We start from the raw sequence: 13914 nt of genomic DNA, 5'->3' as shown, positions 1-13914 counted from the left end.
AAACAATCTAGCTATATCCATAACAAAGGGAAAAATGTAGTAAACCCAAAACAACAGCTTCCCTTAAGAGGATTCTGAAACACCTCTAATGCTAGATTCCTGGCCTGTTCACTTTTTTTTTTTTTTTTAAACTGAACTGCTCCAAGTCAAGATATCTCCTAGTTGCAGAAATTTGTAGCGAATAGTTCATTTCTCTCACAGGGTATATACAACTAACTGGTTTTTGTAGTCACCATAAAACTGGTGTTTTTTAGATTATTTAGGGGCAGAAGAAAACAAAAAAGGTTCTCTTGCACCTCTACAATAATTAAAATGCACACATAAATATGAATAAAGAGGGCACGTGGGTGGCTCAGTTAACTATCTGACTCTTGGTTTTGGCTCAGATCATGATCCTAGGTGAGATGGGATCTTAGGCTCTGAGCTGAGAGCAGAGCCCACTTAAGATCCTCCCCCCCACACACACACACCATGTGCTCTCTCGCTCTCAGATAAATAAATCTTAAAAAAAAAAAAAAAAGATAATCTTCTAAAATAAAACTTACACATCAACACTGCAAAGAAACCAACTTATGCAAGGTATAAGTGCAATGAACTATATAGAAAGAAGCACATTTTAGGATTAATCTTTTTTCAGACCACAGAGTATGTATTTGTTTACTTAAATCTATACTAACACCTTCAATAAAACAAAACCCTCTCCCCCGCATTTGGAAAAAAAAAAAAAAATCCTCTTTTTAATGTGAAACTGTAATTCCATTCACTGCTGCCAAGGGAGTCATCCGAATGTGTTTTAAAATTACTTTTCACTACAGCCATTAAGGGAATCTACTGTCCTAGTTACACACACACACACACACACACACACACACACACACACACACACTCACCTAATAGATCTACCAAAAAGACAATGTGGATGTTTACCTTATACCACAGCTAAATGGGCAAAAGGAAATTTTAGTGTAATATGGCTTGTTGGTTAGTGTGTGAATTCTATAACCATAGACATTTTCCAAAAACTAGCCTTATTAAAGGAAAATTTCTACACTGCGGATAAAATCTCAAAGTTAACAGAACTCCCCCAAATTGGTTTGATTTACTGAAATTCCATTACATTTTATCATAGAGATCGTATTCCCAGTTTGAAGAATCAAGACAGGACAAACAGCCAGAAACATACCCAGCGGCCTGCTGTCAAAGTGGGCCGGGCAGCATGCTAGCTTTGTGCCCAGAGTTGGACTGGCAGTACTTTTTGGAGCTTCTGGGGACAGGGTGGGGTCGTGAGGTAAAGGATGGTCAAGAACCAAAAGTAGAGGGGATCCCCGGGTGGCTCAGTGCTTTAGCGCCTGCCTTCGGCCCAGGGCATGATCCTGGAGTCCTGGGATCGAGTCCCGCGTCACGCTCCCTGCATGGAGCCTGCTTCTCCCTCTGCCTGTGTCTCTGCCTCTCTCGCTCTCTCTCTGTGTCTCTCATGAATAAACTCTTAAAAAAAAAAAATCTTGAAAAAAAAGAAACAAAAGCAGAGCCCATGCTACCAAATCACAGCAACTCCAACGGCTCTCGTCTCCAGACCCACACCAAATCTTGAATATGGGTGAAGTAGTATGAGAAGGTACAAGTGACACAAAGCTGGTGCTAGAACCCCAAGACAAGGTGCGAGTACAGAGCACCGTGAAGAAAGGACTGGTAAGATTGGGTAGCTCACTGGACATGGACAGGAGGGGAACACACTGGTCTCAAGATGCTCGCAAGAGGGAAGCAAGAGAGGGGAGCCTGGGGCCAGTGGAGCCAGAAGGCAGGGTGGCCGGGCTGGACAGAGAGCAGGACAGGAGTGAAGCTCAGCAGGAGGCCGGTGAGCCAACAGCTGGAACTATCACATCTGCTTTGGCCCCAACTGGAAAGCCCCACAGCAAAATAAACTAGAACAGAGAATCAAGTCAAAGAGGGTTCTCCTGAATGGACGTCCCTCAGGAGAAGAAAGGATATAACACAGAGGAGCACAGTATTCTCTGCGGAAGCGAATGTCGAGAGATCTTTCTAGAAGAAAAAGGCTCAGCCGAGACTCAGCGGAGAACTTTGGGCATCGCTGCATGTTGCGTCCCTCTCCTTCAAAGAGGATGAAACGCTCCAGAACACAGACCTTCTCAAACCAACCTGATCTAACGTCTCCTGTGAACACAGTTCACACTGGGAACCATTGAGCTAGAAATGCAGGAGAACCAGAGTCACGCACCAGGGATGAATCTAGGAGAATAAAGAGACATGAAGTCTGATTTCTGGTGGACTGAAATGCTTTTTCAGTAGAGGCAGTTTAGAGTTTTAAAGGAAAAAAAAAATTTTTTTTTGAAATATCTTTGTAGTTAATGTCATAAACCAGTCTTTTCCAGGTTTTAAAAGTACTTTTAATACAACAGCACCAAGAAAACGTGAGTGATGCACACTTTGGTTTTATTGTTGTTCCTCAGCAGTGATTATAGATTAATGCAATCCACGCACCTAAAATTTTTTTAGATACTTCCTATAATAGCATGTAGGATTCAGACGTGGAATAAAGTGAAGCAGAAGTTGTTTCTGGACAACTACACATATTACTGTATTCATGGGGATCCCATCACTTCCCACACTGCTCCAAAGAACTCAAGCATTTCCAGACTTGATCAGTGCTTCAAGTCAGGTCAAAAATGAACGTGTCGATTTACTACTACTACTTGCTACTGCAAGGCACTTATTTTTCACATTCTAGATTCTAACATCAGAATGTGTTCCACAAAACAAAATGCATTCTTTACTATGGTGGTGGGGTTTTCTTCCCTCAAAGGCTATACTCAGGGTACAGACATACCCTGCAAGAACCAATCTCCTGTAAGATATACATCTCCCTGTGAAGGCAATGTCTATTAACCTATGTAAGGTCATACTCAATATGCAACCCAGCATTTCCTAAATTTATTCACGGATCTTCCCACCCAACCTCCTACCTTATGAGTCTCACAGATCATAGACGGGCAACTATTGCTCTAAACAAATAAATAAAAACACCGAAAATGCAGTCACATGTGGAGGAAACGTGTAGTAAAGTTGAGCACTGTCATTCTAAAAATAGTGACCAAAAAATAAACCAACAAAAGCAAATGAAGCTTCACAATATAAGAGTGATTATATGCATGACAGGCTCATCAGAGAAAGGCCGCAGCTAAACTGCAGACATTAAAAACCACCCATTCATGCAGAGTCCCCCTACACAACATTTCCTAAGGTGCCACCCAAGGGAGAACTCTGGGCAGACTGCCCAAAAGGCTGAGCATCTTCAGCATCACTAGGCCTTGCCCGGCTTTGTGTTTTTCCGGTCCTCCTGTTGGTAGTGTTTCTTCAGCGTATCAAATAGCAGACCCAGACTGAACACCAGAAAGACGTTCCGGGACCGTGTCCACGGCTACCATCAACCAGGGACACAGTTTAGAAAAGGCTTCGGTCCAAACTGGGGCTTGTGCAAGCAGCAGAGAGCCGAGGGGGAGCAGTTCCAAAGTCACCAGCGTGGCTTCGGCCCCACCTCTGGCACATACATACTAGGTGCCGAGTAAACAGGGGTTATTATTTCCTGTAAGATGGACCTGCAAGGAAATCTCTCACAGATTTTAAATCTTCAACATGGTGGAAGTCCGAAGAAACCACGCTTGGACTTTCTCTTTTCTATGTTCCTGCAAGCCAAAGGCGCCCCCAGCCCTCCGTCCACCCTGCAGGGAGGGAGGTCTGAGACCTGCCCCTTTCCCCACGTCCTGACTTCTGGCTGTTCCTCAGGCACACTTAACCAATTTCTACATAGTAAAGGTATTTTATTCCTTTATTCCTGGTATTCGGTGTACCTCTTTTCTCATCATTCCAAAGGCATTCCCCATTTGTCATTTAGAATACATTTCTTAAGCTGATGGAAACATTTCAATTTTCCAAGCTATAGCACAAGGTATGGCAATGAAATTTTCTTCCAGTTTTTAGCAAATGTATATGAAGCATAACGACAATAGGTTTAAACATTCAATTTAAGGGGCATCTGGGTGGCTCAGTGGTTGACCGTCTGCCTTTGGCTCAGGTCGTGATCCTGGGGTCCTGGGATCGAGTCCCACATCAGGCTCACCATAGGGAGCCTGCTTCTCCCTCTGCCTGTGTCTCTGCCTCTCTATGTCTCTCATGAATAAATAAATGAAATCTTTAAAAAAAAATAAAAAATGCAATTTAAAAACACACCTATTATTACTAGAAGTTATGAAGTAATCATAAAAGAATAGGAAGTTCACAGTTACTACTAAGAAAAGCTTCCACACTCAAAACAGTCAGTACAGAATTTGGTGGTATAATTTAATAAAATATCAAAACGTAAGTGAATTTTGTGAAATTAAGATGGTTTCATGGAAAGCACGAAATCCGCAGGGACCCGAAGTAGCTGAAGGCTGAAGAGGTGGAGGGGAGGCAGTCCTGCCCTCACACACTGAACCCTCCATGCTAGCTTGGTGCCAGCTCGCCCAGACAGGGACGGCTCGCAAAGCCACTGCAAGGCCTTTCCAGCGTGACACCAAGCAGAAACACCTCGCTGGCAAGGAGTCACACTCCTTGGTTGTTTTCTAAATACATGGGCACTGCAGAAAACTGGAGGAAAAAAAATGAAAACAAGAGTAGCCTAAAAATAATCCATAAATCCACCGCTCAGAGATAATCACTATTATCCTTTTGGTTTAGGATTTTTTTTTTTAACGTATATACTCACCAACAACCCAAAATTTTAGATGTGACATATATTGTTTTATAGCATGTTTCTGTCATTTAATATTTATTGGATAATAATTGAATACAGAATCACAGATGCTAAGTTATCTAAAAATGACCAAATAATCATCCTTAATAGCAAAAAACTGAAAACACATGCTCAAAAAAGGTGTTAAGTAAGTGTCCTAGTGACAGAGTATTAATCTACTAATCATTTTCTTTTCTTGGACGAAACTTCAGAAGTGGATTAGCTATTTCAAAGGGCACACATATTTGTAAGCTTTTGTCATGTACTTTTTTTAAAGATGTTATTTATTTACTCATGAGAGACACAGAGACTGAGAAGCAGACACACAGGCAGAGGGAGAAGCAGGCTCCTCGTGGGGAGGCCAATGCAGAACTCGATCCCAGGACCCAGGGAATCACAACCTGAGCCGAAGGCAGAAGTTCAACCACTGAGCCACCCAGGCGTCACTTGTCATGTATTTCTCTCAGAAAAGTCACACTAAATTACATTCTTTCTAGCAACGTATGAGTGGGCTCATTTCTCCATACCCTCACCAGAAGTGGGTTCTTTTTTAAGCTTCGCCCAGTATGTAAGAGCAGCATCTCACTGATGGGCATTTCTCAAAGGAGTACTGCTGGTGAAGCTGAAACTCTTCATGTTTCCTTCTTCTTTTATAAACTGCCAGTCTGCCCACTTTTTGTCCATGCCAGAGGAACAGGTCTTCTTTATCCTCTTGGTTTATAAGCCCTCTTTTGACAGTCAGGAGAGTTAAATTCCTTGTAAGTTACCGTATTTCTCAGTTTGACACTTGCCCTTATTTTGTTTATGGCACTTTAGCATACAGAAGCTTAATAATTCTGACTTTTTTCCTTTACAGAAATTTTTTCCTTTACAGTTCCTACTTTGGGTGTTGTGCTGGGAGAGGCTTTTGTCAGCCTAAAATCATCTGTATTATCTTTTGTTTCTTAAAACATTTTTTGGAGGACACCTGGGTGGCTCAGCAGTTATGCGTCTGCCTTCGGCCCAGGGTGTGTTCCTGGGGTCCTAGGATCCCACATCGGGCTCCCTGTGGAGAGCCTGCTTCTCCCTCTGCCTGTGTCTCTTCGTGTCTCTCTGTGTCTCTCATGAATGGATAAAATCTTTAAAAAAAAAATCTGAGGGGGAATGATATTAAAAAGCACACAAGTTCACCAAACTAAGATTACAATCATTTTGCACCACTTTAAATATTTTCACCAGCGCACACACACCTTATGCACAGAGATTTTAAATGGTTGCATGGATTTCATACAACCTGTTTTCCAAAATATTTTCTCACACAGGCCTTTTTAAAAATTGCAACTTGTGGGGCACCTCGGTGGCACAGTGGGTTAAGCTTAGTTTCAACCCAGGTCATGATCTCAGGGTCATGAGATGGAGCCCTGCACTGGGCTCTGCACTCAGTGTGGAGTCGGCTTAAAACTCTCCCTCTCCTTCTGCCCCTCCCGCTCATGCTCTCTCCCTCAAATAAATTAAATTAATAAATTGTATTTATTTATTAGATCTGAACAGTGTTAAAATGGGTTTTATAAATTTGGGCCAATTTAATGATGGTCTGAGGTTCCAGAACTTTCATTTCTATCCCATCAGTGTCTAATTACTCTCCTTCAGCGTCTACCAGTTACTGAAAGACCAAGAATAAGCTCACACTTGGTGATCAACCAGAGTTCTGCATAGTGGGCTCTGTCATAGTCATTGACTATCAATCCTTAAAGCATTTTCATTCCGATCTCTTCTCCCCTTCCCCTTTCATATAAAACACTGAGGAAGCATCTGGTTGTAAGGGGGAGCTCTGAAGTCCCCCTGCCCTGCTTCAGGCTTCACCACCCACTAGGCCTGATCTTAACCACCAGCGGCCTCAGTTTCTCCACCTATACATTGTAAGGTGGAACCGAGGACGGTACTTAACACTCCCTACAAGAAATGGAAGCCCTGGAGGGGATTCCACTTACTCCATCCACGTTTCCCAAGGGAAAAAATCTAAATGAATCTCAAACTTAGGCTTCACAAGTCTGCTTTTCAAACATGAGTAAGATTATGCTTTAGAAAGAAGACAGTTTTCCAAATGCTGTTAAAAGCGATGACATTCCCACAGAATCCACACACTTTGAGAAGGCCTAAAGAAATCTTAAAATAGTATCAATTAAAAACCATCTTTTTTTTTTTTTTTTTTTTTTACAAATGAGGAAATACAGGCCCAGCAAAATTAAGCTCGAATTAGACCTCAGGTCTTCTCTACCAAGCAAAATGTTCTATGCAAAATGTCCTAAGTAAAAATAAATGAACGAATAAACAACAGACACATGGCTGGAAAATATCTGTATGAATAAATGTTTTAACCTCATTAAGTATCATAATTCTGTTTACAGCACGCATTATCAAATGTACATGTTATAAACAGGGAGCTGAAAAGTCCTCAATAATAGAATGGAGTTAAGGGTTTTACTCAAATATAATGTATTCTTCATTTAATGTTTACTTCTCAGTTTTGAAAAGCAAACAAATACACTTTACTGAGAAATTACTAGGTAACAGAAAAAAGAACAAGGTGAGCCTAGAACTGGCCCTTAAAAATGGTAAACTTTTTTCTAGGCACATCTACTAAAAGACAATTCGAGGGCAGCCCGGGTGGCTCAGTGGTTTAGCGCCGCCTTCAGCCCAGGGCCTGATCCTGGAGACCCAGGATGGAGTCTCACGTCGGGCTCCCTGCATGGAGCCTGCTTCTCCCTCTGCCTGTGTCTCTGCAGTGCTGTCTCTCATTCATAAATAAAAAATTTAAAAAAAAAAAAAAAAAAAAAAGACAATTCGAAACAAGCCCATGGTCCCCCAAAGACATCATATTCCAGACTGACTCAACTGCTGAGGACAGAAGACCTGTGGCTTTGGAAGCCATGTAGGGCTGAAACAGCAAAGAACAAAAATACACACACACATTCCTAAATTTTGGGGGCCCTCATTTTTAATTTGAACGGCAAGTAGCAAGTCAATTTAAAGTGCTCATTTTGGGGTGCCTCGCTAGCTCAGTCAGAAGAACACTCCACTCCTGATTTTGGGGTTGCGGGTTTGAGCCTCACATTGGGTGAAAAAAATAAAAATCTTAAAAAAAAAAAAAATAAAGTACTTCATTTTAATTTTCCAAGTTCAAAGAAAGGCACACTAAGCCTGCTGGGTATACTGGAGGTAAATTTCTGAACAAAGGCCCACAAGGACCCAAGAACGGCCTCTCTTGCAAAAGAGGTCACATCCGACTCTAGTAGCACCGGCACCACCCGGGCTGGGCGTGCCCTATCTCTACAACAGGGAAGAGCCTCAGCTACCAAGGGATTTCATTTCAAAAGCAAGACTACAATATTTAACCTGGGGGCAAATACTTCAATCCTCTGCTGGACAGATTAGATAGATAGATAGATAGATAGATAGATAGATAGATAGATAGATAAATAGCTGCACCTTAAAACTAGTTCGCAAGGGAAAAAGCTAATTGAAGTTTCACCACTTGTTAACACTTTCCTGGATTCCCACTGCTGAAGAAAACCTGAGTATTTTTCTGTTGGGGCACTATATTCGATCCAACGATGACCCAATGATAATAAAACTTTCATTCTTACCAGCATAAGCAGGGTTTTCTGCAGCCCACATTAGAAGTGGTCAAACACTGGGTATCAGAATCATTCCAGATTTACTCATTCAAAAGACAACTGGGATACCAAGTTCCATGCTACTTTGGGGAGGCAAAAGGAAGGCATAGCCCCTACCTTCAAGGAATTCACAGCCTGAAATGCATAAAGGCTGCAATGACAACACTAAGTTAATCACCTCTAGCAGACAATATTCAGCAAGAGGCAAAGGAGTCTTAGGGGCTGTGACATGGAAGCAGACTGCAGAACCAGTCCAGCCATTCCTGTGTCCCTCTGGCCTCTTGATGTGGCCTCCCAGACATTAGGACTGGGAGACATGGCTGCAAGGACCTGAGCATGCGGCTGAGAGAGGGAGGGTGTTCAAAATTAAAAGCCTAAGCCTGTCTACAGTGTCTCCTTTTTCTTTTTGGCAAAATCGTTTTTAAAAGACGGTGCCGACGAGGAAAAAAAAAAGTCTCATATTTTCATTCAGAGTAAGATGCGCAGGCTCCCGAAACCTCCAAAAATGGGCACAGTGGGGTTTAAAGCCTGCGCGCTTGGGAACTGGAAATGCGGTGCTATTTGACTCAACGTGGAAAGCAACAAACAGCACTTCCACTTAAGGAAAAAAAAAAAAGAAAATCCTAATATCCAAGCACCCTTTTTCAAACAAAGAAAACCCAAATTTCTTTTCCCACAAAACGGCTGGTTTTGCTTTTCAACATTTCCGCTCTCGCTACACAAAGCCATAAGCTCTCCAGGGTTTCAGAGAATCAGGTAGACAAGGGGCAGGAGGTGTTAAACTTAAGACTGCGCACGTGCGGCGGGGCGTTTTGGGAAAGGGGCTCGAGGTAGCAGCGGATTTCGTCGCCCTTCTGTCACTCCGCTAAGAGCGTTTCCGCCGACAGCGTGGCCACTCACTCCACTCCTCACTTTGTCCCAAACGCCACACTCCAGGGAAGGGGCAATCACACGCAGCAGCAAACACAGGACTGGAGGACGCGGACTGCAATTCCGTATTTGCACACTTACCACCGCTAACCCCAAACTACGAACTAAAGAGCAACCGCCTCGTGATCCAATCGGAACAGAGAATCCTGTTTTTGGCAAAAGAGAGAGAGAGAGAGAGAGAAAACGCTCAACTTTGGGGCTCGAGTCTCCAGGAACGCTCCTCAAGCGCCTCCCTCTCCCTTTAACCATGTGGGCCTCCGACCCCGGCGCTGCACAGGTGGGGGGGGGGGGCGACCCCGCCCGCGCCGGGTTACCTGCGGGGTCAGCGCGCGCTCCCGCCGGGCGCAGGGCCGGGGGCGCGCCGAGGCCCGGCCCGACTCGCGGGCGCCGGGGGGGGCACCGGGGGGGGCGCCGGGGGTCGCCGGGGGGGCTCCGTCCCGTCGGCCCCGCGCCCGCACCCCGCGCGCCTCCCCGGGCCGAGCGGCGACTGTTGCCCAATAATCGCGACCTGCCCCGTCGCAACAATGCGGGGGGGTGGGGGACCCCGAGAGCAGAGCCCGGCTCCGCGGCTCCCCCGGCGCGCGAGCCCTGTACTTTCTTGAGCGCGAGTCGGAGGGGGAAGCGCCGCGCAGGGGAACTAGCGGCCCGGGGGGGGGGGGGGAGGGGGAGGGCGCGAGCCCGGGCGCCCCGAGGGGCCGCCGCACCACAGGCCGGGCCCGGTCGCCGCCGGGGGAGAGGCCGGCGCCACAAGGCCGCCGCCTCAGACGCGATGAATCGGTTTTTTTTTTTTTTTTTTTTTTTTTTTTTTTTTTTAAATCCCCAGCCCGCGCCCCAGTGCGTAGTCCAGGCCTGGCCGCTCCGAGCCCGCGGCCCGCGCAGGCCGCAGCCGGCCGGGGTGACTCAGGCCCGGGCCCCGCTCGCTCCCCTCGCGCCCCGGCGTCCTCCGCCCACGAGTCCGCCGGCCCGGCCGCCATGCCGGCCCGCGGCGCCTCAGGCCTCGCCGGGCGCCTGGGCTCGGCCGCCGCGGCCCCGTCACTGCGACACCGCGGCTCCGGCCCGGGCCTGCGCCGCCGCCGCCGCCGCCGCCGCCACCCGCCCCGGCCCGGCCCGGCCCGGCCCGGCCCCGCGCCGCCCGGCCGCCGCCACTCACCCGCATCTCCCTGCGGCCTAGAGGGCTCGGCGACGCCTCCGCCTGGCCGCCGGGCCGGCCCCGGTCGCCTCCCCGTCCCGCCGACGTCTGGCCGCGTCCCTCAGCGCGGGGCCGCCCCGCCTGGAGCTGCGCGCGACCGACACGGCTCCCGCCTCCCCCGCCTCCCCCTGCCCGCCGCCGCCGCCGCCGCCGCCGCCGCCGCCCGCGCCGCGCAACCTCCGCCCTCTCGCCTTCGCTCCGCCGCTCCCCGCCCTCCCGGCCTCACCGGCTCCGGCTCCCGCGGGGGAGAGGCTGCGGGGGGAGGGCCGGAACGCGCCGCCATCGGCGTCCGGGGCGGGGGAGCCGGGAAACCGCCGCCGCCATCTCCTCACAAGCCCGCGGCGCGGGAGGGGCCCGGAAGCCTCCCCGTGGCGCGGCGCGGCGCGGCGCGGCCCTGCCCGGCCCGGCCCTGCCCTGCCCCCGGGGGCGCCCCCCGCGCCCCCCGCGCCCCCCGCGCCCCCCGCGCCCGGCCGGCTCCCTACCTGGGCGCCCGCGGCCCCGATCCTCCTCAGGCTCTACAGCCGCCCGCGCCTCCGGGCGCCTCCCGAGACCCGGCTTCCCGCCACTTCGGACCTCACGAGGAGGGGTCACCCTTTTAGGTCACGGGGGGTGGGGTGGGGGCGGGGAGGGCACCCGCGCGCGGAGGAGCGGCCCCGAAACGCCCTGAGGGGCGCCTTGCACCTCCTGCCTCCCGGCGGGGCGGGGGCCCTGGAAGCCAGCCCCACGCTGCGGAGGAAGGCGCGGGGGCTCCGCGGCCCGCACGCCCGCACGCCCCGCACGCCCGCACGCCCGCACGCCCCGCACCTGGAGGCCTGGGCCCAGCGGGGCGCGCCCCCCTGCCGAGGCAGCGTCTCCGCAAGGACAACCCGGCGAGGGCGCTGCCCCGCGGTGACCGCTGCAGCCGACCCCGTTTGGGCCCGCGACGGGGAGACACACCCATCAGGACGCGCGGGAGGCTCCCAGGTGTGGGGGGTCGGCGGCGACCCGACAGCAAACGTTTTCCCGCGCGCCCTGGAGTAGTGAGCGGCAGCCCGGTGGCACTGACTTGAGGCGACTCCCCGACAGCGACACCGACTCCCCGACACCGACACCGACTCCCCGACTCCGCTTCCGGCAGCACCTCCGGGCTCGGGGCTCCGGGCTCCGGCCGAAGGCGACAGCGGACCCGGCCAGCGCGCCTGCCTGCGACCCCCCCCCCCCACGGAGCAGCGAGCCGGCCCACGCCGCGAACACGCGAGGAGGGATCCCTAATTGTCCTTTCTGGGCAAAAGATGTGGCCGCCGATGTCACTTCCCGTTTTGCTTCTGACCAAAACCGAACAGGGGTCCTGCTACTACTAGCTTGGGGCGCAAGTCCTAGGCCCCCAGCGCAAAGCTGCCCCCGGGCCCACAGTTTACCCCCCCCCCCCGTAAGAGGGGTTTTCCCCAGAAGAACCGTCCGGCCCGCGCCATGTGGTCCCTGGGAGCCCCGAGGTGCCTTTGGAAGCACCGCACTTCCCCAAAGTGTGCAACCTCGGCCCGTGCAAGGGCCCCCAAATTCTCGCTTCATCCCCTATCCTCACGAATAACCTAGTCCAAAGGGCACTCAACCTCCATCTAGCCATGTTCCGTGGGCACGTGGTAAGACTGGAAGTAAGAATGCAAGGCTTGTCCCCGTGGACAGTGCTTCCCACGACACACACGCGGCTTCCCGTTCACGGCTTTTCATTCCCCCCCTTGCCCCTTTTTACTGGGACCTGAGCTTTCCTCAGACAATGACCTATGTCATGCCCCCTAACCCGTGCTCTTCAGTATGCTCATTCGATCCGGCCTCCTAGTCTGGCACCTCACACAGCTAATGTGCCAGCTGAGTGGGCCACCTCTCCCTTTACCGCGTATCCCGTTCTCTGCTTTTCTTGAAGTATCTCATCCACCCATACCACCCTCTCCACTTCTCCCTGCCTTGGTCCAGGTTGTTGACTTCCTTCTGTCCTTTACCCTCTACCCATCCGCACTATCATTCTTAGCAGTTAGACTATTCCATTGGCTTTCATTGCCCCCTCACGACCAGGCTGCATCTACACCCCTCCTACTCTGGGCGGGTGACCTTGCCCTAGACCTAACAGATCAAGGCCATCTACTCTCTTTTCACGCCAAAAAAAAAATCCTTTCCCCATCTTTTCTACCCCCATCTTGGCAAAATTGATGTCCTCCTTTCAGATGACACGAAGTTTGGAGGGATGAATGACCTGGGTAGATGTCAGAATCAAGACTCAAAACAGTCTCAGACTAGAATATTAGGCCCAAACGAATGAAATAACATATGACTTTTTACAATATGACCTTATGATAGGATGAAGTTTTAGATTTAGGCAGACCCTGCTTTATATCCAGACCCAAACTATGTTTTCCTCTAGTTAAGTCAGCTGTTAGAATGGCGGTAAAAAGCCCTACCTCTTAAGGTTGTTGGAAAGAGTAATTCCTCTAAAATCCCAGCATAATTCCCAAACACTAAGTATTAGTTCCCTATAAAGTATCTTCCATTTTCTAGATCCTGGGGGCCTGAAAACTCAAAACTCTGGCTCATTTACCTTGTACCCCAGAGCTGGTCACCACATCCTAGAGAAATCCTCTATTTTGGCTCAGTCTGTGAGGGCAGACATTATCATGATCATACCCATCTTCCAGTGAAGAATCCTAGGACTCAGAGAGATAGTAGGCAATTTGCTTCAAATCACTCAGCTTGGTCAGCGGCATAACCTGATCCAGTAATTCCCGGGTCCATGCACATCCACTAGTTCACCAAGATATATCCCCACACCTATATTGTTCCTTTAACCTTCTAAATGGTTTTCCTGCTTCTGATCTCTTGTCTGTCCTTCCAGCCTGTGCAGTGACTGACTACGGAGGATTCTTTCCTAGCTGATACCTTCATCACTGTATCTTTGTCCTTTCAAACTTTTTAATGCCCCTCCCCCCCCCCACACACACACACACGCCACTGTTCATAGGGATCAGTCCAAGCAAGCTCTGACCTGGCATTTAAGATTGGCCACAATCTTGTCCTAGCTTACTTTCCCTAATTTATTTCTAGCCACCTCCCAAAAGGAAGTCCCAACTTCACTCGGTCTTGTTGGGCCTACTGTTGGCTCACAAATACCAGTCTTAAATCACTATTTACAAGTGCTTGCTTCCTCCCTTAACCAGAAATAGTTCCCTCTTCCTTTCGTACATTTGTAAACCCTGCTCTCTTTTTGAGATCCAGCTCACACCCCTCCCTCCAGGAAGCCTACGCTGCACCTTCTACCCCAGGTTTTTGTGATCTCTTCCTAATTGCTGACTTCTCACATGTGCCTTTAAACTAGATGGTCT

The 13914-nt window shown here is 49.6% G+C and overlaps 1 protein-coding gene across 5 annotated transcripts in view; it reads right to left on the bottom strand.

Moving 5' to 3' along the window:
* CUL1 (cullin 1) overlaps positions 1-11151 on the bottom strand; it is a 103821-nt gene extending 92670 nt beyond the window's left edge. The window contains exons 1-2 of one of the 5 annotated variants that reach the window (XM_055334731.1): positions 10791-10905; positions 9457-9521 (exon numbers count right to left, since the gene is read on the bottom strand). The gene's annotated coding sequence lies outside the window, so the exon portion shown is untranslated. Of the gene's footprint in view, positions 1-9456; positions 9522-10525; positions 10673-10790; positions 10927-11046 lie in introns of those variants that run through there. The other 4 variants (XM_055334729.1, XM_055334734.1, XM_055334733.1 and 1 more) reach the window with 4 other exon arrangements.
* Positions 11152-13914: the final 2763 nt, after the last annotated feature.

This window comes from Nyctereutes procyonoides, unplaced genomic scaffold (genome assembly GCF_905146905.1).
Source record: "Nyctereutes procyonoides isolate TBG_1078 unplaced genomic scaffold, NYPRO_anot_genome, whole genome shotgun sequence".
Taxonomy (NCBI): Eukaryota; Metazoa; Chordata; class Mammalia; order Carnivora; family Canidae; genus Nyctereutes; species Nyctereutes procyonoides.
The sequence above is the reverse complement of the archived record's forward strand: the minus strand, read 5'-3'. Positions and strand labels throughout refer to the sequence as shown.